The following is a 26,674-nucleotide window of genomic DNA, read 5'->3' as shown; positions in this document are numbered from 1 at the left end:
CTTCGTGTTAGACAAGCAGACAATAATTTGATTGTTCAGTTTGCTGTGTTGTGCAGAGCAGTACTTTAAAACTAAAATTCTTTCATGTTTTGTGCTGTGACAAAGTCTATTGCTTTTATTTGTTGGTACATTGGAAAGCTTCAATATTATTGCTGTAGATCTTTTTCTTCCTTTTAAGTTTTTCTTTGCAATCGGTTTGATGTATGAACCTGGTGTAGCCCTTGCAGTCACACACCTGCTAGATCAAGAATGGGGAATCTTACTTTACCCAAACTTGCTCCTCAAGCATTCACCAGGGTGGCCCCAGATGCAGAGAGGATGTTATAGATGGTTTCCAGTATGAGGTAGTAGGCAGAAGTAAATCAAGGGTTGTTAGACCTGTTGTCGTTATAGGTTCTGATGGATATGGTTTTTCTTAGGCAAGATAATTATACGCTTCATGTCTTTAGAGATGACAGAAGTATGCTGAATAATTTTTAATGTGTATTTTCTTTGTCAATGTAAAGGCACCTGAGTGTTGCTGTTCTGATTTCAGATGATGGAAACAAAGTCCCCAAATCCACATTTTCAATCAGTGACTCGAAAGATAACGAGTTTGTGTCCAATTGATATGGAACCAGTTCTTTTTTAATAATTGTGACACAGTTTTGTCATAAAATAAACATGTTTATAATGATATTTCAGTGCAAAGGATATTTGAAATTATGGGACTATTTTCTGATGCTTGTGAGCCTCAGTTGTTCTGTTCCTAGTGGGTTCCAGCTCTGTCAGGAGAAGTCAGACTCTGGTGAGTTTTTGCTGGTACTGTTAGAGTGCCTTGTTCAATTCCAGCAAAGCCCAGAGTAGTTTCCAGTTCATTTGGTGAGTACATTCACTGCAGGTGTGTTTTCATCACCTCAGAAGGGAAACATGATATTGGTGGAAGACAGATGAGTCGGGTATGTTTTAATTTTCTGTTTGTATTCTTCTTGTACTGTTGGTGTAAAACACAATTTTGAGGGTTGTCACACCCAAATGATGCCAGTCTTGTTCTGCCTCTGAATGTGTGACTGCTCCCTGGGTCCCTCCCAGCCTCAGCCTTCAAATCCAGAGGCAGTGCAGCATCCACCTCCTCTTTGGAAACCCTCCCAGAACGTGGCCGGGGGGGCAGAGGCACAAAGTCCCTGATTTTCTGAGTGTGGCAGGTTCTGGTAATGGCTCTTGTCTACTGCGTGTTTTTAGCGTGGCAGAGATCTCAGTCCCACCCCATTTCCTACTCCACATATGCTCTGCTGGGCATATCCAAGTAGCTGCCCCATCTGTAGTCATGTTTATTTGTTTTAGAGGATTCAACTGGCATTAATTTACAAAAATGAGGAAGGGTTGCCATGTACAATTATTAATTAGCATGCACATCTGCCGAGAAGGTGTTTCCATGAGCCTGTCTGAAGTACTTTATTGTTGTTGTTTTTTTCATTTGAGGGGGATCAATGCTAATTTTTGGTGTTTACCAGCAATCATAGATGACTTGCAGTTAAAAAGCCATCAGCTCTGTCACATTTTTCAGTGAACAGAATCCCTTTCCAGATGGCCCTTCATTTGGATAATGGACAGCCTAAGGGGATAAAAATGTCACCTGTTGTAGCTAGTCAACAATATTAATAAAAACAGAAGAATAGACCATTCATAAAATGGGAAACGGCCCAAGAATAATTTGTGAATTATATAGTGAATATTTTTGGTATCAACCTTGCTTTGAGAATTCATAGGCATTCTCAAATCTGGATATTTTTACAGATTAATCATGAGCTAATCTGATTTTTCTTAGTGTGTTTTCTGATTAAAAAAAAGAAAATATATGAAAGATTCTGTTGTGATTATGATTGCAAGACAATCCTGATTACAAGGAGGTCAATAACAGATTTCTTGGCTTGACTCACACCAAATAATTTGGAAAGGTGCTTTAGGTTGAACAGAACATTCAGATTGATTTAAAATGCTGGAATTTACTGGGTTTTGGGGTTTTTTTGGTTGGTATTTTTTTGTTTGGTTGTTTGTTTTTAAATTATTTTGGTCATCCTAAAGATACTTTAAAAGTTACAAATTAAAAAGTGATATAGCAAATGCTTACATTAAAAGTAGCATTTACATTTGAAAAAAATACAGCAACACCAAAATTTTGAAGTCTCTTATTTAAGTAGTATTTTTAAAGAAAATTCAGACCATCTCCCTCTCCCCATCTGGCAAAATCTAAAGAATTTCTGAAGCATCCAGGAGTGTCTCAGTGTGTCTTTTTTGCCAAAAATTCTTTTATCTGAAGATTTTTATCCAGCAATTTTGGTAATCACACCTATCTTACATACCACACTTATAATTGTGAACACTAATAACATACTTGTCAGAGTTTTCTGATCGTTTGAGATAAGTAACGTAGATAAAAAACCCAAGACAGGAAACCAGATCTCCATGTAACCAATGCAAGAGGTGTCTCTTACAGTCTGCTCAGAGAATCAGTGAGACCTTGCCCCACATGATCCACTGGAGAATGAGGTTTGTCCACTGGAGAATGAGGTTTATCTGCTAGAGGACAAGGTTTATCTGCTGGAGAATGAGGCTGATCTGCTGGAAGATGAGGTTGATCTGTGGGAGGATGAGGTTGGTCTGCTGTAGGATGGGGTTGATTTGCTGGAGAACAAGGTTTATCTGCTGGAGGATGCTGCATCTCCTCATTGCTGATGAAAAGAGGCTGGAGATGAAGAGCTGTTCCAAGTATCCACCCTGGCAAGGAGGAGTGAGGATTTCTGAGTTCCCTGTCCACTTGCAGTATATTTTTCACCCATTTTTTCCTCACTCACTCTCTTATTTATGCTTTATGTGAAAGCAAGACTTTATGGATAATCCATCTCTTCTTTAGAACCTGAAGGCACTCACTGACAAACAGGTGATGTAGATACAGGAAAATAATGAAGTGATTGTCTTGAAGAATTCTCACCTTAAAGGAATATTCCAGAGGAAATTAAAGGAACTGTGTCTTCTTTATAGTTTTATATATTTATAATCTCACAGAAATTTAGGTGATGCTTCCCTGTCTTCTCATTCAGAAACCTCAGATTATTCTGCATGAGGGTCAGTTTTTTCACATTTCTTTTGCAATTCATTCGGATCAGGCATAACATTTTGCACTGAGGTACCTGAAAAATTACACTGAAGGAGGAAACCCCACAAATTTATATAAATAATGACACTGATTTCCATTGTATTTCTTTCAGGAGAGAAAAAATACAGATGTCAGTGACATGCTCTTCACTTATGACTCCAAGTCAATAGATCTTGAGTGTGTAAAAGATGCCATAGTGTTTCCAATCACAAGTGCAGGATTTTATTTTATTAATTTTATTTTTTTATTTTAAGGAAGAAAGCCTTTTTCCTGCTGTGCAAAGTTTTTTTACTAATTATTAGCGTGCTTTCAAGGGATTTGTGTTGGGTTCTTAGCTCTGTACCTTTAAAAGTGGTAAAATGGATACTGTAAGTAGATATTTACTTTTATAAAATCATACCAGAGTCTTCCGAGAACACATAGAAGGTAAATATGTAAAGCAATGCCACCCCTGGAGTTACATGGAGCTCTCCTAGAGTAAATGAGTTAATGTGGTTCATGGATCAGTAATAGCTCCTACAGCTGCCAACAGATGCGTGTGTAAGGAGTTGTATATATTTTCTTAACTTAAAGCATGGTAATTGGAGTTCTTCTTTGCAGGTGAACAAATGCTGAACATGTTGCATAGAGACAACCCTCCAACCATCTGGAAAAGAAAGTGTTTTCCTGTGGTATTTAATGACCCCTGGTTAATGTAAAAGCACTGTTTATGGGCCTGGCTGAGATCAGTAATTAGCTTTTTGTAGGTAGGAGGTAGATTGAGTTAATGTAAACTCTGATGGTAATGGAAAAAAAAAAAAAAAGAGTGAAATCCTCAGAGTGGAAATCATTTGAAGGAGTGTTCTCAGGAAAGAAGAAAGGAAAACCTGTGAGTTCCCAGTTAACCTGGAGTATATTTTGGAGTCATGCACAAGAATAATTTAGTTACAGCTTTTTTTTTTAATGACTACATATTGACTAAGACCTATCAGGGGACCCCATCATTATTTTTCTATTTTTCCATTTGTTGTTTAATTGAGTATATATTGGGTGGGCAGCTTATTTTCATGGTAAAACCATTGTTATTCCAATAGCAAGTGTAAATACCAATATATATCAGCTTTGCAATCTGACTAGAACTACCTCCTGAAACTAAGCCCTGCCATCAGAAAAAGCTGATAATTCCAATCTCTTCTTTCCTGTCTCTGTGATGTTATAGCCAGGCAGGCAGGTGTGGCCATCTCCAGAGGAATTGAAGCAGGAAAGCCTCAGCACTTCTTCAGGATTCTTGCTGTTACTTTTATTTGTTCTTTCTATGAAATTCTAGCTGCCAGTCATGTATATTTGATCATGAGAGGACCAAAGGAAAGTCATGTTTGTCATCTTTTCTTCATCTTGAGCTTCACGGGGGGTAGAGCACTGTGCATAATATAACAAAGTCTGATTTCCTATAATAATGATTCAATAATAATGTGAATGGGATGCAAATCTGTACTTGTGGTAGTGGAAGGGTGGTTAGAAACAGCTGGCTTTTATTTATGAAATAAGTATGTAAGATATTTATTTATATTAAAAAATGAGAGAACAAACTGAATTTTAATTGCTACCTATGGAAGTAGCAAACAGAATCTTCAGCCGTAAACTTGTAAGGAATTTAGCAAGGATAGAGATACAGAAGATTTCAAAGGAAGACACATAGAATACAGATGTTGAGGGAATCTCCTGATACTAATTAAGTAAATTATACTTAATTGGCCAATGCTTCAGTCAGACTAGCTTTTCTTTTTGATTTACACAACAGAGAATGTGTTTATCAAAAGACTAAATGCTTTGATATTTTGCTTAAATATTATGTTCTGTGAAGGACACTCTACCAGCTTCTATGTTCAGTGCTTTGGTGTTTCCTGTTAGTCTGAATATCTTCCTCATCTGTGTCTGATATTAAAAAAAATCTCTTGCTGAGTATTACAAGGCTGTTTGTCCCCTTTGAAGTGTATTTCCTCTCCAAGATGAGAGTACTGTGCAAATAAATAAAGTCAATACACCATCTATATAAGAACATGACAGATTAATTTTGGGTCTCACTATGTGAGTGCCAAAGCCCTCGTCATCCTCTCCAAGGAAGGGTTTCATATCATATGTATTCAGAAATCCAATCTTATTTACAGATAGACTGCTTTACTGTTATTGTTCCATAATTAGCAATATTTTAATGTTGGGCCAGAAGTGAGTTTCCATAAACTACTTTAAAAGAAGCACCGAGTTAGAAATTCTGCTGCACTCCTCCAGCATTTCCCTGGAGCTCAGGTGTGCATTTGCTGCACAGATGGTGCAGCAGCAATACCACGCAGGGCTGTCAGATCCCTGATATACCTGTGCAGCACCATGAGTGCAAGATAAATGAAAGCCTGAGCTCCACATTTCCCAGCATTTTAGGGATTAATTCTCCTCTTTTTGGTTCACTGATCCCTCCAGGAAAACTTTAAAAATATCTCTGTGAGAATATAATTCTGCATCTGAGTTAGACTAGATGATGTCTTAGTTTGCTTTGATCATTTTTCACTGTTATTGACATTTCTTTAAATTTATGTGATTTTTTTTTGTCCTCAGGAGTTCATAATCCATTGGGTCAGATTGCATCAGATATCACAGTCGCGGTTTGTGAGGACAAAGGCTTCCATAATTTATCTCTGCTGTTAAGGGGCCATTGCTCAACTGCTTGATTTTGTGAGGCCTTGTACAGTCTTCAATTAAATTTTGGGGGAGGGTTTTTTAAAAATTGTTTTTAATTGTTTGCATGCAGTGAAGAGGTACATATATGTACTTACTGTGTCTGCATATGTGTAATAGGTAAATATTAATTGCTTGGTACACAGTTTATTGCACTGAGGCTTACACAGACACAGTGGATGAGTAGTTCCTGATTAACGGGCAAAGCTTTGCACTTTTCCAAAGAAGAAACACATAGGAGCTATCTGAGCTTTTCTTTCATGGGAAAATGGACTTGGGGGCATCCTCATGCATCTGTCCAGCCTTTATTGGAATTATTTTAGGATTGTCTGGTCAAAGCTGGTCATTTGTGTTACAGTAGTTTCTAAAACCCTCTCTGCATATTCATAGGGAGGTGACTTTAAAAAAGAATTACAAGCTAAATGATGAAAGAAAATAGAAAGAAGTTACTTCCTCTGCCATACAGAGATGGAACTGATATGTTAAAAAATGGTTTATGTGTCCAAATTATATAATGAACATGTAGCCAGCCAATGTGACTGCTTATCTGCAAAGTACAGTGCCTTAGGTCAGTTCTTTCTGCTGCTGTTGATGAGTATTTATGCATTTGGAAGTACTCATTTTGTGCTATCACCCTGCTGACATGAAGGACTGGTACTAAATGATTGCAAAGGTAATGCAGCCAAAGCTGAGGCTGGCAGGAGGCTGTCTCCGAGTCAGGACATCACAGCACTTCTGCTACATCCAAAACCCTGTGTATTCACTCTGCTTCTATTATGAAATGAAACACCTGATCAGAGCAGGTTTTCTAAGGTGATGTCAAATCACACAACAGAAGTTAAGCCCAAAAGTTTTACAAGTGCCAGATGCTGGAAATAGTAAAATGTTTATCATTCTCATGGGCTGGTGCTCAGCCAGCAGTTGCAAAAATCTAAATTCTACTTATTCTCCATTATGGGCTCAGGAGTGTTTTGCTAGAAGGGAAAGTGGAATTTGTTAGATTTCCGGGAAGAGGTGATGCTGCAGTATTTCCTGGCTGATGTACTATCATACCACATCCATTTGTAATGTGCTGTGTTCCCTGGTTGAGTGCCCAGGGTAGTGCTCACCGTACCAGAACAGCGTGGCAGCAGATGCAGTGGCACAGTTAAAAATAAAGCCAAAGGTGGTGGATGAAATGTATTGACTTTGTAACAGTGAGAAAGTGGATCAATGCTGGACTTAGACTTGTGGCATAGGGCTTTTTTCAAGCAAACACTCTGTTGATTTAAGATCATTGGTCTGGAGATGTTACAAGAAGGTGAATAGGTATGAAATCTTTATTGTGTGTCACCTGCTTTCTTCTTTCTCCTGTACTGAAGAATTTAAAATGTGCCTGTTCCCCTATGAAATAAGACTGGGCTTAAAGAAATTCCACAGTAAAGGAGTAAAACCCCAAAATGCTAGTGCAATAATTTTCAGGCAGTGAGGAATGAAATACTCTTTAGATTAAATAATTTAGTTCTGGTTTTAGCCATTTAAAATCAGAAAGGATTATACATTAAGTGTCATAGAACCGATATCGGAACAGTTTTAATTTGGATTATATTTGAACAAATGTCACTTCTATGTTACACAATAAAGTGGGTTTTTATCTCAGAAGAAAGGAATGGCCCAAATTTGTGCCCATTCTCTGTGCCAGCATTTCCATGCCTCTGACAGATGATGTGGATGGTTTATTTCTGGGGCATGGTCTCATCACCCCTCTCTCAGACGTTCCTTCTCCTGTGCAAGGGACTCTCAGCTGTTTCTGCACTGGCTACACAGCGTCTTTCGGATCTTAAACCGACCCAAACACAGAACTCCTGACATGGGGTACCTTTAAATTACTACAAAACAACCACCTGAGGTGCCTCAGAGAGGTACCAGGTAGGCGGCTGGGGGTAAGATCTATCTCAAGCTGAAGCATTCCACTCTTCAGTTGAAGAAAGAAGGTAAATTATCAGTTGAAAGATCAGTTGTGTACACCTAAAATCACACACCCAGAGTGGCAGTCATCTAATAGACACTTCCTGGTCTCCCGGACCACATCCTTCAGATAACAGTTTGAAAAGAGGACATCCTGAAATCCATTGTGCATATGCTAATGGGGTTTCACACAGGTAAGGGAGAAAATAAAATGGCAATTTGTGCAAGAGCTCAAATTCATGTACAATGTTTATTTTTATCCAAAGATATCAAAGATATTTTCATATATAAACTCTTTTTTTCCCTCTTATTCAAATTGGCTTCAGCAGAACAAAATGATTATGAAGCCCATTAATCTTAATTTTTCACACTGAGATTCATTTTACAGAACTGGAAGCTACAGAAATGGAACCATCCGCCTCTTTGTCTGTCACTGGGATATCTAAATGTAATGCAGATTGAAAATTAAATGCAAGAGACAAGATAGCAGTTCTAATAACCCAATAATTTCTAAATAAATAGACTTAGATTGATGGAAGAGAAAAAAAAATCTGTTTACCCAATAACACATGATAGCAGTACTTGTATAAAGAGTCTTATGTTGATTAGGATTTTCTAAAGTTTCAAATTTATTCCTCCAGTCTATTTAAATGTATGTGAAGTAGAACTGATATTCTTATCTTATATCTTCTTCAGCCACTAACAGAAACTGTAAACTGGGACAGATTTGGATGACAGGATTTCAAATCTCCTTTGTACAGTTTTCTCAAAAGAGCAAAATAATCAAGAACTTCATTTGGTATGTTGAATAAATATTCACTTTTCTTAATGCGGTATGTGACCTCCATGAAGTGCACAGCCCAGTCCAGCAATGGAACATTAAATGCTGTGATATTTTAGGAAGACTTTTTGGATCATGTTTTACCTAGTTGATACCAATTTTTATCTAAAAAAATAATAAAAGAATGCTATTTTGACTAACACTTTTAGTGGAGAAGAAAAGGAATAATTTTCCACTACTAAAAGGTTTGTATTTTACAGTGAATGTAAAATAGTAGGGTAGAATTCAGAAAATTATTGGTTCAGAGTTAACCTGTGTGCCTTCCTAAAACTGAATTTGTATTGTTTTACACCTTTGAACCTGATTTTGTAATGTAATATTTAGGTATAACCAAAAAAATAAAAACAGAAAAATCTCTCACTTTTCTTGCTTTCATTTCAATTTAGATTAAGTTATCTAAACCCATTAATTTCACCTGATATTGGTGGAAAACTAGTCCAAGATACCTTAAAATTTGGCATTTTCACAACAATACACTTCAGAAGCCTTGTTATAAAAATTTCAGGATATTCAGGTAATTTTTATAAATGTTATTTTTTGAAAAACTTTTGGGGATGGGCTATGAACTTCTCACGCACATTTCTAGTCTGTCAGTGACTACCAGGTGTGTTCGTTAGGAGCTTTGTGGGTTTTGTTTTGATTAGGAAACCATTAACACACTTAACTCCTGTGAGTGCCTGCAAGACCCCTGTGTGTGACAGCAGCTCCTCACATCGACTCTGCCCCTGCATGATGGCAAAGGCGGATTGGAATCATGTCTGAGTGCCTCTGCTCCTTACTCTCAGAAAGATCCCAGAGGAAGGTGCTGGGTAATTGCTCGTTCACTCTGACTGAGAGCTCTCTCTTCATTATAAAATAAATAAATGAATAAAAATGAAAGAGGAAATTGCACCATTTGGGAAGTAGACCAAACGTTACTTCATAATCGTTCAGCAGAGAAGAGGGGAAACCAAATCCTGTGCTCCAAAGCATGCAAGCACAAGAGAAGGAATTAAAGAAGCTTCTGGATCTGTGTTGCAGACGTCAGTCTTTGTTTCATCTACCTATTAGGCAAAGAATTCTCCTTTGTAAAGCCATTTTGTTGAACGACATTAGACTGGGATTAAAGGGGGGAAAAAAAAAAAAAAAACCACAAAAAAACCCCCCAAAACCCAAACCCAAACCCAAAACCAAACCAAACCAAAACAAAACCCTGCATAAAACAAACCAACAAACAAACAAACAAACAAAACCGAAAAAAAACCCGCCCTGAAACTGAATGGTCCATTTTTCTCAATTATTAACAAATTATGAACACGGTTACAGTTCTCATTAGTACTGATGTGACAGGTTTTTGTATATGTCAGTTTTTTTATGACAGATATTTGAAGAATGTGTAAATCCACCTAAGATGGACAAACTACCCAAGTGTAGCAGTAATTTTATTCTACCGCTTCTTGATTTGCTTGGCATACCGCAGTAGAGCAGGATGGAATGGCAAGTGTCTCCCTGTCGTGGTCTGTAAGGGGGTCCTGTGGCCATTAAATCTGAAATGACACCTGTCAGCAGCAAGGCTAGCCAAGGCAGCAGAAGAGGAGAAGGCTGAGGTAGAACTGATGGAGCAGTTGGTGTTTAGGGAATGGAACACACAGCACCCTACCACTGTTTATTCTAAGTGTGTCAGGTGCCTTGTTTTGCTGTAGATGTGGCAGGCTGGCTCTGGGATCTCCTTTCAAGCCAATCAGGACAAGTTTGGGAAGAGAGAATCGCTTATAATTTGCTGCCTTCCTAATAAAAGGAAGAGGTGAAAGAGAAGAGGAGTTGTCTGCTGGGCTGTCTGACTGAGGACAGACATCACAACTCTGCAGGTGCAGGTAGAAAAAACCATCATGTTTGCAGTGCTGCCTGACAGCAGAAACAAGGGTGTTGAACTGAGGATTTTGTAGTGGACAAGGTTGGATGGAAACAGTTTAAAAGCCAGCTAGATAAGCCCACTCAGGGCTACAGCCTGCTTCCTGATCCAGGACACAAATAGACACTTTGCTTCACTGTTCCTCTGGATTACAGCTACAGAGGTGAATTAAATTGGAGGCTGTTTGGGTTTCTTCAGGTGCCTTAGTGTTTTGGTATTTTAGAATTTTATTTCTCTCCTTTTCTATTGCAACACTCACTATTGTCAGGTTCTAATTTGAAAATGTAGGCAAAGAATTATATGTTTTTCTCTCAGTGTTAGACTAGACACATGCTGATCAGCCAGATTTCCCTGACACGGGCTGCCTTCTGCCTTCAGAGAGCACTGGGGTTCTGTCCTGATCTAGGAATCGAATGGCACCTGCAGATTAAACCTGAAAAAAATCAACAAAAGTCTGCTATGAAACAAGAATGCACAGTGTTCATAAAATAATGCACAACGTTATAAAATAATATATTTATTATATAAATATAACACAATTCTCTATTTACACAGTGTTCATAAAATAATATATGGATATCAGGTTGGCATCGGCTAAAAGGGAGATTCAGGATAACTCACTGAGGCTTTGGAAGAAACAGTAAAAGGACATTCAGTTAAAATATTCTTGCTTGTCTGTCACCTCTCCATCATCTTTTTTTCTTTTTCTGACAAGAATCCAGAGATTACCAATAAAATGAATAATATGAAACACTGAGGACAAATCACTTTGGATTACAAGAAACTGCTTTAAAACAAACTTGATACAAGGACAAGCCTCTCCATTTGAAGCAGTAACTGTCTGGCCATTTCCTCTCCCAAATTCTCTCTAATATTTCTAATTGGAACGTGTCAGTTAAAATAAACGTGAAAGCACAATAGTCATATGGCATAGAGAGAGGTAAAAATTACAAAGAACTGTGAATATTTAGGATGTTACTGCCTTGTACATGGAGGTTATCAGGACTGATGGCATGGAAAGGATGGGAATTCCTCAGCTGCTTCCCTTCAGTCATTCATTGACCCAATGGCTTGGCAGTGCTGCTGTGTGGGTGGAATCTTCTGGCAGTATGAGCAGGATCACATGAAGGTCTCTGCTTGTGCTCATGCTCTGCAGAAGATCTTCCCAAGTTCCACATTTACCATTCTGTTTTATGCAGAATGCCCTCAAACTCTAATCATAAGAAGAACAACAACTAAATCTTCAAAAGGATTTTCATTAAACATATAGATACATATTTGTATAGAGAGAGAGATATACACACACATATACAATGTGCTTTATGTTTTCTTACTTCTATGAGAACTGACCTGTACTTGAAAACAATAAACATGCAGAACCAGAAGGCTTTCGGCTTGTGAGATTTTTTTGTGGCCATCACAGGGGGAGAAAGATGTGGAACACTATTTCACAACATGATACATGTATTTTTATTTGTAAAGTCTAAGAAAAAAAAAGGTGTGGCTATCATCTTTTTAGTGATTAATTACACGGCACATGTCCAAAACTCCCCAGATGTAAAGAGACCTAAATATTTATAGTTGAATCTGCACATTTGAAAATACAGTATCTTTCACATAATTCTACCAATCTATGGGGAGCATATTCTTGACAGAAATAAGATGTTTTGATTCACCAGAAAACACTTAGATACAACTGTAACAAAGTAGTGCACAAACATAAAAATCAGTGATGGTATTTTTATATGTCCATATAGAGAGTTTCTTGGAATATATTATGTCAATCCTCACTTATTCCATCTTGAAATACCCAAAACATTGTTTCCTGTATTACATCCAGTCCTGTAATAATCCTAAAACATCATTAGTGTCCAATGATTTGAAGTCAAGTGCTTCTAAAAAAAACCTCTTAAGCACAGTGCAAAGAAACCCACATCCTAAGAGTTATTTCTGATGGAGTGCGGGACATTAAAATGCTGCTAGATGATATCCCAGCTTGGGTTTAAAGAATTAATGAAGAACAAATGTTCTAGCTGACATGTAAGCATGAAATTCTCTCTGTGGGTTGACCTTCATTCTTCTGCAGTTAGTTAATGAGGATTCTCTTTGTTATCTTTCTTGCTGAAGAACCTCAGGGCCTTGTATCATTATTGAATGAACACAATGTCACCTCAGCTGGCAGAAATGTTTTGTCTTTTGTCAGGAAAAGAAGTTTCCTCGTGTCAGCTGGTGAAAGCACAACACGGCAACAAGCAATTGAGACCAGACATTTCAATTCAGCTAGCTTAGCCCAGTGGAGATGTTGAACCTGCTGTAGTTGTTTTGATCAAAATATTCAGGCTTCATTATTCTACGACTCTCGCATCTACTCCTCAAGTTTGTGATGCATTGTTATAAATTAATGATAAACAAAAGCATTTTATCTGGAGAACTGCTCTCAATATTCCCCTTTTGACAGCTAATTGCCATTTGTTGCAGAACAGTATGTATTTTCTTTCAAATGAAAGCCTAAAGAACAGCTGCTTTTTATCCAATTCAAAATGACAAGTGTATTGTTAACTACCTGAGGATCTTGTGAGGTGGGGATCACATCTGCTCAGAAAACTGGAGCTGTAACTTTGAGCTCTTCTGTGAGCTGTATCTATTATGCAGAGCTGTAGAAGTGGTAGAATGATAATTGCAAATTTCATCCAACATGGGCATATTGTTTGGGGCGCCTACAACACTCATATGGTTTCTCCGTTGCTCAGGGTACCTATGCTCACTACACACAGCAGAAAAGCCCCTCTCTCCTCTCCCCCCCCCACACACACACAAAAAAAAAAAAAAGGAAAAAAAAAGAAAAAATAAAAGACTTTCTATCTGTACTTAAAAATGGCACAGGAGGTGAGAAAAGGCATTCATAGGCATTCATGGGAAACAGTGCAAGAAAAAGTTATTTATGAATTATTCCTCCAACCATAACAAAACCCACAGAACCCCATCCTGGCCTTGAACACTTCTAGGGATAGGGAATCCACAACTTCTCTGGGCAGCCTGTGCCAGTGTCTCACCTCCCAGTAATAAAGAAATTTTTCCTAATATCCTGTCTAACCCTGCCCTCTGGCAGTTTGAAGCCATTCCCCTTGTCCTGTCACTCCAGCCCCTTGTCCAAAGTCCATTCCCAGCTCTCTTGGAGCCTCTTGGGGCACTGGAAGGGGCTCTGAGATCTCCCCAGAGACTTCTCTTCTCCAGCCTGGACAGCCCCATCTCTCTCAGCCTGTCTCCATTGGAGAGGTGCTCCAGCCCTCTGAGCATCATCCTGGCCCTCCTGTGCAATTGTGCTCTTTCCCATTGCACAAAGACACATTTGCATTTTAATAAATCACAGCAGGATCAGTCTGTTCTCTGTCAAAGCTTCTTATGAGAACCAACCTAGAAAAGACAAAAACTCAGTGATCAGGCTTTCCTTTGGAAAGTGAGAGACATAGGCAGGAATTCTTATTCCAGTTAATATTTGTCTCTTTTTTTTTTTTTTTTACTCAGAGATGTCTTCTCTCTAGGATTTTGATCAGAATTTCATTTTGCCACTTTTGCTTTCAAAAGTGTGGGGGAGCTAGGATATCATGAAATAATCTGCATGTGATAAATCAGATAAGAAAACAAACGTGGTTGGAAATTTCAGATCACTCCAAGCTGAACTCTTGTGTGAAATAATGGTGATTATTTTATTTAAATAGATTTGCCTACTTTAATACTCTGAAGAGTAATAGTCTGTTTTAGTCTGTGTCATAAGGTAATGAGCAACAGCAAATGAGACCTGAAATTATATGATATATTCAGAGGGCTTTTTATGTTGCACTTTGCCTTGTAGACACTTTTCCTTTTCTTTTAAAGACTATTAGATTATTAGATACACATCATTATCATCAATCCCATTAGTTATTAATGTGAAATGGGAAGGAATGGCATTTGTGAGGTTTTTTATCCCAATATTCAGCTTGAGTCTCATAAACTGCATTTTTGAGCTGACAGGGACATATGTTTTCTTAAAGTCATTAAAATAATGCTGTATTAAATACTTATCTAAAGTAAGACAAGTACAACTGTGATACCTTCTGGTTATTAGGATACATATGTCTAATATACATTCATTTTGGAGTCCCTTAGGGGACAGCCTTGTTATTAATACAGCAAAGAACAGCTGAGTGAGCATATGGTTTATTAAGACATGCTTATATTAATTATATGTGAATACTATTCAAAAGGGTCACTGTTCTATAACTGAGAGACCCTTTGTGATCACTACTTAGGAACTCAAAGCTCAGTAGGATTAGTCTTGATCCAATCTATTTGTCTCCGGCTGGAAAAATCATTATATTTGTGTCTAGGCTGGAAATTAATGAAACACTTCAGAACTTAAGACCATGACAACTCAAGCAATTAATGAATATGCAGAACTGAAGGAAATTTTGTAGGCATGATGACATTGCGTGTGGGAAGTCTGAAGCTCACATATTTCTGTAATACCTTATGCAGCGATCTGATCCATAATGCAGCCTTGCACAATGTATATATAATAAAGCAGAAAAATTTGGTGGTTGCAGGCCAAAAGTAAAAACCAACTATAATCCTGTCTGCATGGCTTCCACCCCTCCACTGCTCAACTTATTTGCTTTTTGAATATTGTAATTCCTGCTCTGTTACCTAAAACCTAAAGTGAAAATTGCTGATGATCTGTTACTCTTAAGGCTGTTTTTCATTCCAGGAGATGACACAGCCTGCACAGTCTCCCGCAGTGCGTTACTGCACCTTTTACTGGAGTGCCAGGCAGAGGATTGTTTAAGCATGAAAACAAAAGCAACGTGGATTCAGTCGTGGAGAAGGAGACCCAGTGGGGAGCAAGCTGCAGACTGTTCAATTTTATCTTTCTCCTTCTCACTCTAAATCTCCTCTGATCCCCGAAAAGCTGCAGTTCATACCCAAGACCTGGACTCAGAGCTTCCAAGTCAGCTTTTTTTTCTGTCAAGTTGCAGGGTTCCTGTGGCAGTGCTGGGACAGAGCGGGCCCTGCCTGGCCTTGGCTGTCACTTGGCTCGTGGGCCAGAGCCTGGCACAACTGCAGGAAAAAATGCACTAGGAGAAAAGATGGGTTCATTAATGCTTCTCCGTGTTCTATGAATAGAGGATGCCATTTTGGATATTTCCCTCCATTAGCAGAACCTGAAAACTCAAACAGAACATATGAATTATCCATCCAACTGTAACAAAACCCACAGAGCCCCATCCTGCCCTTGAACACTTCTAGGGATTGGCTGTGTGGGCTTGTTCTGGCTGCTCCTTCTGCCCCACAAAATTCCTGTCTCTGGGGTTGGCCACCAGGGGTGGCCCCTTGATCCCATGGCTTGGGTCAATGACAACATTCTGCCCTTTGTGAGGCTCTTGGTGAGGAATATTCCAGAAAAGTGTGGTAGTCCTTGAGCTGCATCAGGGAAGAGCCTTTTTGAGCTGTCCCTGGGTCATATAAAGCAAAAACGAGACAAAACCTGATGGTTTTTGTTGATTTTTTTGTATTTGGTTTGGTTCAACAGGTGCTCTCGGGAAGTGAGTGGGCATTTTCCTACGCTGGTTTGGTTTTTAATACTCAGTTTCAAGGTGGGGGAGCTGTGTGTGGACATCTGAGCTGTGGGAGGACAGTCAGCACCTCCCAGCCTGGCTGAGGGGCAGGAGAGCATCAACAGCCTCCTGTGGGCTGCAGCTCTGGGAGTTTTAATCGTGGTTTTGGTAGCTCCTGGTTTGTTTAGTGAGGTATTCAAGGAGCAACGTTGCACTAGAGATCCTGAGGTTGGAATGCATAGGAGGAGCTGTAGCCTTTTTTCAGGGGAAGCATTTTAGAGTCATGGTCTGAGAGCAGGCTGTGGCAGGTAGCTCTTGGTGGCCGTCTCTCCCCTGTGAAGGAGAGGCCTTCATAGTTCTAAATATCTCTCAGTAATTTTTTATTTTGGCATTTAGCTTTTAAACCTTTTCAGTTACTAAACCTTGTAGCTGACCTGAAGAAATGACAGATTTTGTGGGTATTTTTTTAGGCACGCATCGTATGCAAGGAAAGGAATAAATAAAATTATAAAAACAGTAGGGCATAAACGACTTTGCTGATTTCCCAAAATATTCGTCATAGTCTTCAAGAGCAAATACAAGCACCTGCTTTATTCAGTGCAGGGAGGCATCTGTTGGCTCCATTGGAAATGCAAACATATATTTATAGAATGTTTGGTGGCTGAAATGAAATTTTTATCTATTAAGCTTCATATTTAAAGCTTTTTTCTTTTTTTTATGTGAATGTTTTTTCCTAAACTAATTAGTAAATGCTGCTGGTTTTTGACATATATTAAATGTCCTGGAAGCTGGAAAATAAAGTTCCTAAATGATGGTATAGCTGGTAAAGGACTGAAATCTTCTGACGCATTCAAACTGTGAATTTGTTACTTGAATCATAAGGAGCTGAATATTTGAAAATTGACACAATTCCATGAAGTCTTAATACCAGAAAAGACAGGTGTTGTACTTTAATCACACGAGAAGAAACAGCTGATGTACAGTGCAACAGCAATAATTCCAAACTAGAAGCCTACAAATAATCTAGCTGCAAATTATATTGTCAAGAGAATCAAAATACTTTGCAATATATTCTAATGCATATTAATTCGAGAGCCCTATAGGGGACAGTCTTGTTATTAATACACAGAGGAACAGATGTGATAGCATATGGTTTACCAACTTGTATTTATGTTAATTCTATGTAAATAGGATTTTAATAAGGTAGCATTAGTCTATAGCTTCATTTTCCTAATATATCTTTCTTTGAAGATGATAATGGAATTATCTAAATTGGGGTCTAGGATCATAGGAGAGGTTAGTGGAAAGGGTCCATTTTTTCTAAGACATGAAAGGGGGTAAAAAAAGCACCCCTTTTTGAACATTTTGTCATTATTTAAGCTTTCAGTAGAAGAAGTTTGAATTTTTTTATTCACCAATTCTGCCATTTCTAAAAAGTGCTTGATATCTACTCTTACCATTTTTAGATTCTTACCTATTTTGTGTCGATTTTTGGCCGTTTGAGGTTCAGTTCAGCTCTCTTTAGGAAACTTGCAAAATTTTGTAGAATGCCAGAAAATTTCCAGCATTACCTTATATCTGATGTCCATTGAACTTGCTGTGCAGCTCCTCTCTGGCTGTCAGTTGGAAAAGCTGTGAGTGCATTTCTCTGTTAGCTCAGGCTCCTCGGCAGCTTTCTCTGGGGCACAACTTTTTTTTAATTATGCTCCCAGGCACTGCTTGGAGCCATTTCAGTTTGTGATGAGAACAGAGTAGGCAATCTGTGTTCCCGCAAGCAGCTGAGGAAATACAGTACTAATCAGCACTAGTGCTTCAGAGGACTTGGGAAAAGTTTCTGCCTGCTATTAGGAATTTCTGGTTTAAACTGTTGAATCAAACTTTTGTGTCACCTTCTGTTGAGCTGCACTGTTATAGTTTGGAAAGTTAAGCTCTGTGTCCCTGGCCTTAAAAGCCCCAAGATGCATTGCCTGGAACTTCCAGTTTGTAACTGGGAAACTGTAAATTGAGGAGAAGAGTGATTTCTCTCCCCCATAGATAGAGCTATTGCTTTCTTCTTTCAAGAAAGAAAAAACAAAAACTGAAACAAAACAAAACAAAAAACCACATGAAAAACGAAAACAGACAAACCTGAAACTTATCTTGCATTTCTAAAGAACAGGGAGCTTGGGAGGTGAGAAGTGGAAATGCTAAACTTGTTTAAGCTTAAATGCAGTTTATAAGGGAGTCTAGCAAAACTCTGTTGTGCAGGTATGTCAGAAATACTTTCTTTGGGTTTCGTTGGGTTTATTTTTCCTCCAGGTTTAGAGAAGTTGTTTAGAATACCCCATGTGCCAGTGTTCTGTGATTATGTTTTGAATATGTCAGCAGCAGGATTTGGAATTGTAATTATTTGAAAAATGCTGATGAAAGTAACACTTCAATGTAAACACCAAAAAAGCTTAGGGTGCTTGGCTCTTTTCTATTCTGTTCCTCAGATCTTGGGTGTAATCGAGGACCCACAAAAGCAACAGGCAATTCTTTCTGGCGAAACACTGCTTCTAGGGTGTAGTAAGGAGAGCAGGAATGCACAGTAATCACAGAACGGGTAAGGCTGGAATGCTCCAACTTCCCTTCTTAAGCTTTTGGGAATAGTAAATATGCATCTGCACAACTCTATGGAAACAGTACTTAAAACACGAGACAATGAAAACACTTTTAGTTTTTGATTCTCTAGACAGATAAACAAGTAACCTGGAAAAAAGTGAAAACTGAGCAAAACAATTTAAAAAATTTAAGACTTTTGTGTTCCTGTGTCTATATTTATAATAAACCATGCTGTAAGTAGTCAGCAAGGAATATTTCCTCTCACCGCGAGATACATCTCTGCTCGTAGCAAGAAACACTGGAGATTCATAATACAAGCAAAGTGAAGGGACTGTTTGTGTCATCAGCAACAGGGGGTTATCGGATCATACGTCTTTACCTGGCAAGAGGTGGCAATTTAATCTGACAAGTTTCCTGCCAATGAGGACAGCTTTAGGAGTTCAGCTGCCTTGGTAAAGATTTGACATGTCACTAAGGGATGTTGTGCACAAGCCTGACAATAAACTGGAACTTGCTAATGCAGTTTAGTGTAGCTGTGAAAATTTATTAGAAACCAGAGTCTGTAAAATTACTCTACTGCAGAAATGTTTTTCCTTCCCTGCTGAATATATGTGATATTTAATGCATGACACATATTTAAAAACTTGTTTCCTGATCATGTAAAACAAATCTACAGTAATGCCCATGAAGTGGCAAGGAATTCAGTTAAAGGCATGGGAGAATGAGCAGAATGAGAGGGCTGCCTTCTGTATCCAGAGGAGGAGCCTGTGTAAACTGAAGGTTTGGTTGCTGAATTGATGTGTGCTGCTTGGAGATCTTATTTGTGTACCATGGACAGGGACCTAAAAGGACTTTAGAGGCATGAGAAGCTCCAGGTGATATCTGAGGATCACCTGCAGCTGGACACCAGGCTCATGATGTGGGCACTGGACCAAAGCTTGCAGACACCTTTCAGCAAACACTCCAAATGCTCTTTTAATTCTGGCTACCAGCTGAACATCGAGGAAAAATAAATTTGTGTTTGTTTTGCAAAAGTAACTTGTTTCAATATGAAAGTGGAAAAAAACATCAGCTGCATATTAAATAAATTTCCAAGTTTGATATGGGGATTTTTGAGGTATTTGGGATACGGCATTCCTAATCCCAAATGGTGAAACTGATCTTGTAGCAGTTCAGCACCCTGAAATGTGTTGACAAATGTCACCCAGAGTAATATTAGTAATGAACTCACAAAATTTTGAATAAACTTTTGAATGAGAGAAGTGTGTATGAAAAGAAGACTGGAAAGAATTGAAGGATCTGCCAGAGTGCATGTTCAATCATAGAGCCTTTTTTTTAATCATTTCCTTGTTAGCTCTTGATGACCCTTGGAAAAAGACACATTTAATACACCTACCTTTCCTAATGTGGATTTTTTTATAATTTCTAACCAGGCAGTCTTCTTGAAATTTCCTGGTAACAGAAAACGGTATCATTGCTTGAAAACTTCATTGATTGCTGAAGGAAGATGAATCCTTTTACTTTTGCTGCACATTTTGTGACTTCAACTGAGGCAGATGTCTGGGCAAACTGTCTATAATAGCGTCTGAATAGATTTTTATAGTTGTCAATGTTAAGGTGGGTTGTGATACCAAAATCCTGACTCCTCTTTCTAATGGCTACCTTTAGTCAAAAGGGGAGTAAATTAAATGACAGAGTCTGTTCCAGAACAGATATAACTTGGTACATATCAAGGCTGGGAAAATCCCAAGAAAGTTTCAAAGCTGGTTTAGTTTGTCCTAATTTGTTCCTTTTATTCTCTTCGTACAGAGCGAATGTATTGATCTCACAAGTTAATGAAAAGCCTAAAAAAAAAAATCTCCAGAGAGTCCTTCCAATGGCTTTCAAACACATTACAACCAATTAGGAAACTGAGGTCACCACGGGTGTCACTGGTGGCCAGAGCCAGTCTGGGAGAGCAAGAGGGAGCTGTGCTCAGGCTGGGCTCACACCTCTCACCTGGCTTTGCTTTTTCTGAAGGCTCTCTGCAGCTGCAGTTGCTCATTAATTGCACACTTTGCCTCTCCTTTCGGCATATTTCTGGCATGTGGTGACATCAGCAGTCTAATTGCATTTTAATTAAGAGCAGTTCATGGACTTCTACAGCATTTCTTGGCAGCTGGGGTCTTGCTGGGGAAAGAGAATTGAAAGAAGGGAATCCAGTTTTGTAGAGCAGTGTTTGCAAGGAGACTCCTTTTTAATAAAATTCCTTGGACAGCAACCTGTATTTTGTAAGTGATAATAAAAGAGCAAAGGTCAGTTTGGAAACTTGGGTTGTATGTAATTTTATGATATTAGGCCTGATGACACGATTTTTTTTTGCTCCTGACTCTTGAGATGGTTTCTGTAACGCTCTAACACCTTGGCCATTGAAGTGCAGAGAGTAAGGCCTGTTCAAAGCCAATTCATGCTGGAAGGGGTTATATTTTGGTAATGGACAAGAATATCCAGCTTTGAGCAAAATTTAACTGTTATAATATACTCAAAATAGATTGGAAATTAAATGTAAAATCAGGTGTTTTTTTGTTTAAACAAATATTGTAATAATAAGCTTAATACAAAAAGTGGTGTCACAGACTTCAGGATTTTGCTGGGAAATCAGAACTGTAATTCTTTAGCAGATTATTTTGTGGGGGGGGCAGGTAGGACATATCTGTTTTACCAGAAAGAGCCTTCCTGGACGAGTCTTGCTGTCATCTTTATTATTTGCGCACATCTGTTCTTTGTCTGCCAAAACTCCATTACGGCATCCTTGCTGAATCTACAGCCCCCCAGCCTTGGATCCTTTTCTGCTGGAGGGGCTGGTGAGCTCCAGTGGGCAAGAGCAGCTCATCCAGAGGCGCTGTGGGCAGTGCATTGCTCAAACTGCCTCATCCACCTCTGCACTCTTTATTTGTTTCTCTCCCCTGCTGCTTCAGGGGAATAAGCTCTGAGTTGCCAATTAGGCTCATCAGCATTGTCAATAACAGATGTGGAGCTCCTGGTAATCTCCCACCCTTGCTAGTGGACTGTAAGGGATTCTGGCTGTTTGTGATGAGATTTAGCCCTTATCCCCCACAGGGAGCCAAGTCACTGTCAAAGACCACGAGTCATTTTATTCGGTTCTGTATTTTAAGGGTTCTTTCACCACTATCTTAGTCCTGGTTGGTTTGATTAGACTTTGGTTTGGACTGTGGGTTCCAGCTTGCAGGAAAACATAATTAGCTTCATCACAAATCAATATGAAAATGATAGCTGAAGAAATCTGCTTCAAGCTAAAGGTAATTGCAAGAGGTTTCATTATCTGTCAAGTAGATTATTTGGACATGTTTTGAAATGCAAGCTGCAAGCAAAACTTTTCAGTTCCCAGCCAGCATGCCATTACAGGGCAGAACTGAAAATGTGTTTCATTAGGCAGGATGCTCAAAGATTTCTGCTTTTGCACACTTACTGTCACTTTTGCTCGGGGCAACCCCTCGGTGCATGTTCTTTTTTTATTCCAAGATGAGGCAACTTCGGTGCTTGTGCTGCAGTGACTCTGCTCCTCCCATGGGAGTGATTCTGTTTAGGGAGAGTGCAACACTTGGTGACTTCTGCAAACAAGTAGAAATCAAAGTGGTCTAGACTGTAAATTTGTTTCTGTGAATATCTCCTCTTGCAGGGTACAGTTTTCTTGAAAGAGCAAGTTCTACCTAATCTTGACATTTTTGCCATCTCACTAGCAGCAGGGGTTGTTGATCTAAGCATGCCACAGAGCCTGTAGGTGAATAAGGAACCCACAGATTTGTCCTCTGGCCATTAAACAGGAGTGGGTGAGTGTCACAGCAGAGTGCTTGTGTTTCCTCTTTGAGCTCAAGAATAATATTGGAGGACTGCCACAATAATGAGTCTGAATTACTGTCTAATTACTAACAGTGTTAAGATAAATATTTAGCATCTCAAGTTACTCTTTCATGAGCAACCTCTACAGAGTGACACATCAAAGTATTTATGTGCGTGCTATGGACCCTTGAAACTGTGAACCAAACAAGTAAACAAAATCTCAGCTGAGAGTTTTGTGAGCCACTTGCTGGTCTGAGCAGCAGGAAATAACAAGATAATTCTAGTGAGCCTCTACCTTTAGGTGCCAGTGACAATAAGTCAAGGACATGGAAAAGCACAGCACAAAATTAGAATTTAATTTCAGAAGGTAACATAATTTTTTTTTTTTTAAATTTGGTGAAGACTGTATGAGAGCCCGAGGCACAATTTCTGTTAGAAGATGAATTATAGTGCTAGAAAAATACATACTGATGTGAAATGAGCTAAGAGTATTTGACTTGTCTGAATTGCAGTGCTGAATAACGATCTTGTTCTCACTGGTAACATTCTTGATGCATTTGCCTATTGAAAGTGTTTTCTGGGATACCTTAAAGTCTGAACTCAGATTGAAGCAAGGCACTTTGCTGCTGCATTTTTTTTTAATTAATCAATACAGTAATTTTTTTCAAAGCTGAACAGAGCATCCTAAGCTTTTGTTCCACTCAGAAATTTTAGTAGAAATTTAAATACCAATACAATATCATGGCTGATGGACTATTGATTAATAACAAAGTTTTAATCCTCTGGATATTGAAGATGTTATGAAGCTATTATACTGATATCAGTGCATTCCATCTCATTTGTCATTAACAAGTTAAAAATTATTTAAATTTAGTGCTTCGTCAGCAAAATTTTGTTGAAATTAGATTTGCTCAAGTTAGCACCTACAGCAAGTTTTTGAAGTGAGTTATGAATCACTTGAAATGGTCTGTTATCAGTTGGTGAGTACTTAGGAGTTTGTACTTGAATTCTATCTGAGGGGAGACTAGGTTTTCTGGAAGGTAACTTGTAAGTGTTAGAACTTAAAAAGGAGCTTAATATAATATTCTGTACAAGGATCAATTTGTTCTCAATTATTATTTTCTTGTCTATTTTGCTGAGCCCGCTGGGACCTGCGGGAAAGGCGTTTCATCGAAAAATGTACTCTGGGGTGAACATGCAGGTCTATTTATGTCACTCAAGATTGGCAGAACAGGGGAGTCTTGGAAGGATATTAAGTTTTAAGTTAAAAAAAGTGTCAACTGCAGATACAGCTTCCATCATCAAAAGTCACATACCCTTGCCTAAATTAGGATTAAATCACAATTGCTGCATAGCCCTGTGTGATGATTTGTGCTTTCTTTGTAAATCTGGAAAGTGGGTTTTCATTTACTCCTGCTATCAGTTCCTGAGTTGATATCTTCGGGTTTCCCATGGCAACAGATTTCTTTGTGACTGAGCAAGTATCATTTTCTTGCTTTGGGTGTTAGCAAAGGTATGAATGAAGAGCCTCAAACAAAGAGATGGTACAATACACTTTTCAAGGAATTCTTTCTTTGAATCTTAACTGTTGTGTTTGTTCCTTTGGGGTTTGGGGTTTGTTTTTTTGGATTTCTTTTTGTTTGTTTTTTTGTTTGTTTGTTTTTGGGTTTTTGTTTGTTTGTTTTTTTAAACATTAAATTGGTGTATGATTTCTTATCCACTTATTGTATGTAAATACTGCAAGATTTGATAGCAAGAGTCTTTGTAAGTAAAATACCTCTAGTGCTTGAGATCAGAACTCTTGTGGAAAGTTGAATGAAGAGCTCAACTTGGTGGTTTGTTTATTGCTTTTTGTGCCTGACTTGTGATCATTTAAATGCTTGGGAGAGACTGTGATGCTAATTACACTAAATACAACTCTTTTCTTCTCTCTTTATAGAGATATCTAATTTTCTTTTCACTTTTGAAGGTGATTTCTGTGGAAAAGACACTTTCTGCCCAATAAATTCAGTTATTTTAAGATTAGCTATGTCCACTACTCCTGTCCTGATATAAGCATTTTTTAATCCCCAGGAGCTACATTGACAAAATGTGAGATGCACACTAAAGAGCAGAAGGCTCCCTTCCAAGAGACATGATGTTGACAGAAACACATTGTAGTAAGGAATTAATCTTTACTTTTCCTCATTTGTTCTATTATGTGTAATAACTCCCCCAGGCAAGAGTCAGTAGTTGCACTGCTGCAGGTTGGAGCATCCAAACCAATGGGATGTAAGGCTGATTCAACTGTCTGTCTCAGAATTAACAGTCAGAAATCAAAGCAAGCACAAAGGCAAGATTTCACTGCAATGGATTTCTGCCTTGATGAAAACACACAAACTTTTGATAGGAATTTCTTGTTACTACAACACTATGAGATCTGGAACTTTAGATTGTTAGGACCAATTTCACTGTGCTGTAGACAGCTGCTTGAGTCAAGTTCTTGTTCACTTTCTCTAAGTGGCTTGATCTGCCAAGCTGGTCTTTCTTCAAAAAGCCATAGGTGCTAGTAGTTCCATGTTAATATTTGTTCAATGAAAAGGAAATAGCTTAAAAAAAATAGAATAAAAAGAAAGAAACAAGCAAAAGCACTTCATGTAATTTTTATTCTTAGTAGAAAAAAAATAATGTCTGTAACAAAGACCCAGAAGCAGATAGTGATGAAATCTCTAGGCAATACTCTATAGGACACTATCTTGCAGTTGGACAGAAGCCAATTTTGTGCAGATTTTTTCAGCCCTGAATATTGCAAGAGCCGATTGCAAATACCCCTTGACCATCTAATCACTTGACTTTTCTTCTACTGTCTTCCACCACAATCTTAACCCAGTGGATGTAAGTGGCTGAGAACATGGAGTTGTGGTACAGCTTCCGTCTGAAAATATGAACTAGTTCTCATTTTTGTGTCATACTCTGCCTTTATTCTGTCCCTTGTAATATAGAGATTGGAAATCAATGAGTTTGACTATACTTGTTTAAGTGCCAGGATATTTTCCCACTTTTTGAGTCAATGTGCTGTAGCTCTCTGATAAGTAACATCAAAGCACATTTTGTTAATTCATTACTCTCCACAAGGTTTAATGTTTGCTGCTCTGCAGCTGTATTTCTTAAGCCTGTCTTACCTCTAACTTTTGATATATGAGAAACAGGAACCTATCATTTCAGTCAATTGGTTAGTTGTTAAACAAGATGGATATCGTCTGAATAACTTTGTCAATACTGTTCTAACTGTTTTAAAAGTGAAGGAACTGTAGAAGATCTGGTAGAAGAGTAGCAATGAACTGTAAGTGTAAAGTGTGAAACTGAAACCTAGGCTTAAAAATATTGATAAAAAGATTAATAAAAAGATTTATAAAAGTCATACCTGCTGGTTCAGATGGACAGTACTTCCCACATGCTGGTTTCTGTATGCACGGTGTAGATGATCATGCAGTGTGGATAAGATGAATCTTTGAAGTGGGTTGAAATATTATACTTTTGTCCAAGAGTTAGTAAATTTTCTGGTTTCCTTTTTTTTTGTTCTTTAAATGGTGATTTGGAAAAAAGATGCATGAAGTCCCCAAACAAACCCACTAGTAAGCATAACATTTGTCAGGCAGTAATCACTGCCAGTGTTTGAAGGATGAGATTGTTGCAAATGGAACTAGTAATGGTTGAATTAGCACTGAGCAGCTCTTAGTTGCAAGGCATTTATTCTTCATCAGCATGCAAAATTGGAAGGGCATCTCTTCATATGGTCATTTTTTATAGGATATATTAATAGCTATTGTTAAGGTTAAAACTTGGGTACAGCACAAAAGGTCTCATCAACTCTATTGTATGATTGATAAAGCATGATATTGATAATTCATCACAATAAGAAAAAAAAGATTAAAATCTTTGTTTAATAAGATTATTTTCATCATGTATTGGATTATGAGAACTCAACACCATAAATCTTTGTTAGAGAGGGAGGAGATTTCCTTTGCAGGTCTGCTGCTCAGATTTCTGCAAAATTGTTGACATGTTAGAAAACAATTTAAAGAATAGAAATACTAAACAGTTGCCTTCAAAATTATGTAATTGGACCCAGCTTGCTTAGGTTACCAGTAAAC

Source organism: Chamaea fasciata, unplaced genomic scaffold (genome assembly GCF_029207755.1).
Source record: "Chamaea fasciata isolate MVZ Bird 193981 ecotype frontalis unplaced genomic scaffold, bChaFas1.0.hap1 SCAF_15, whole genome shotgun sequence".
In the NCBI taxonomy this organism is placed as follows: Eukaryota; Metazoa; Chordata; class Aves; order Passeriformes; family Sylviidae; genus Chamaea; species Chamaea fasciata.
This window is presented reverse-complemented; position numbering follows the sequence as displayed.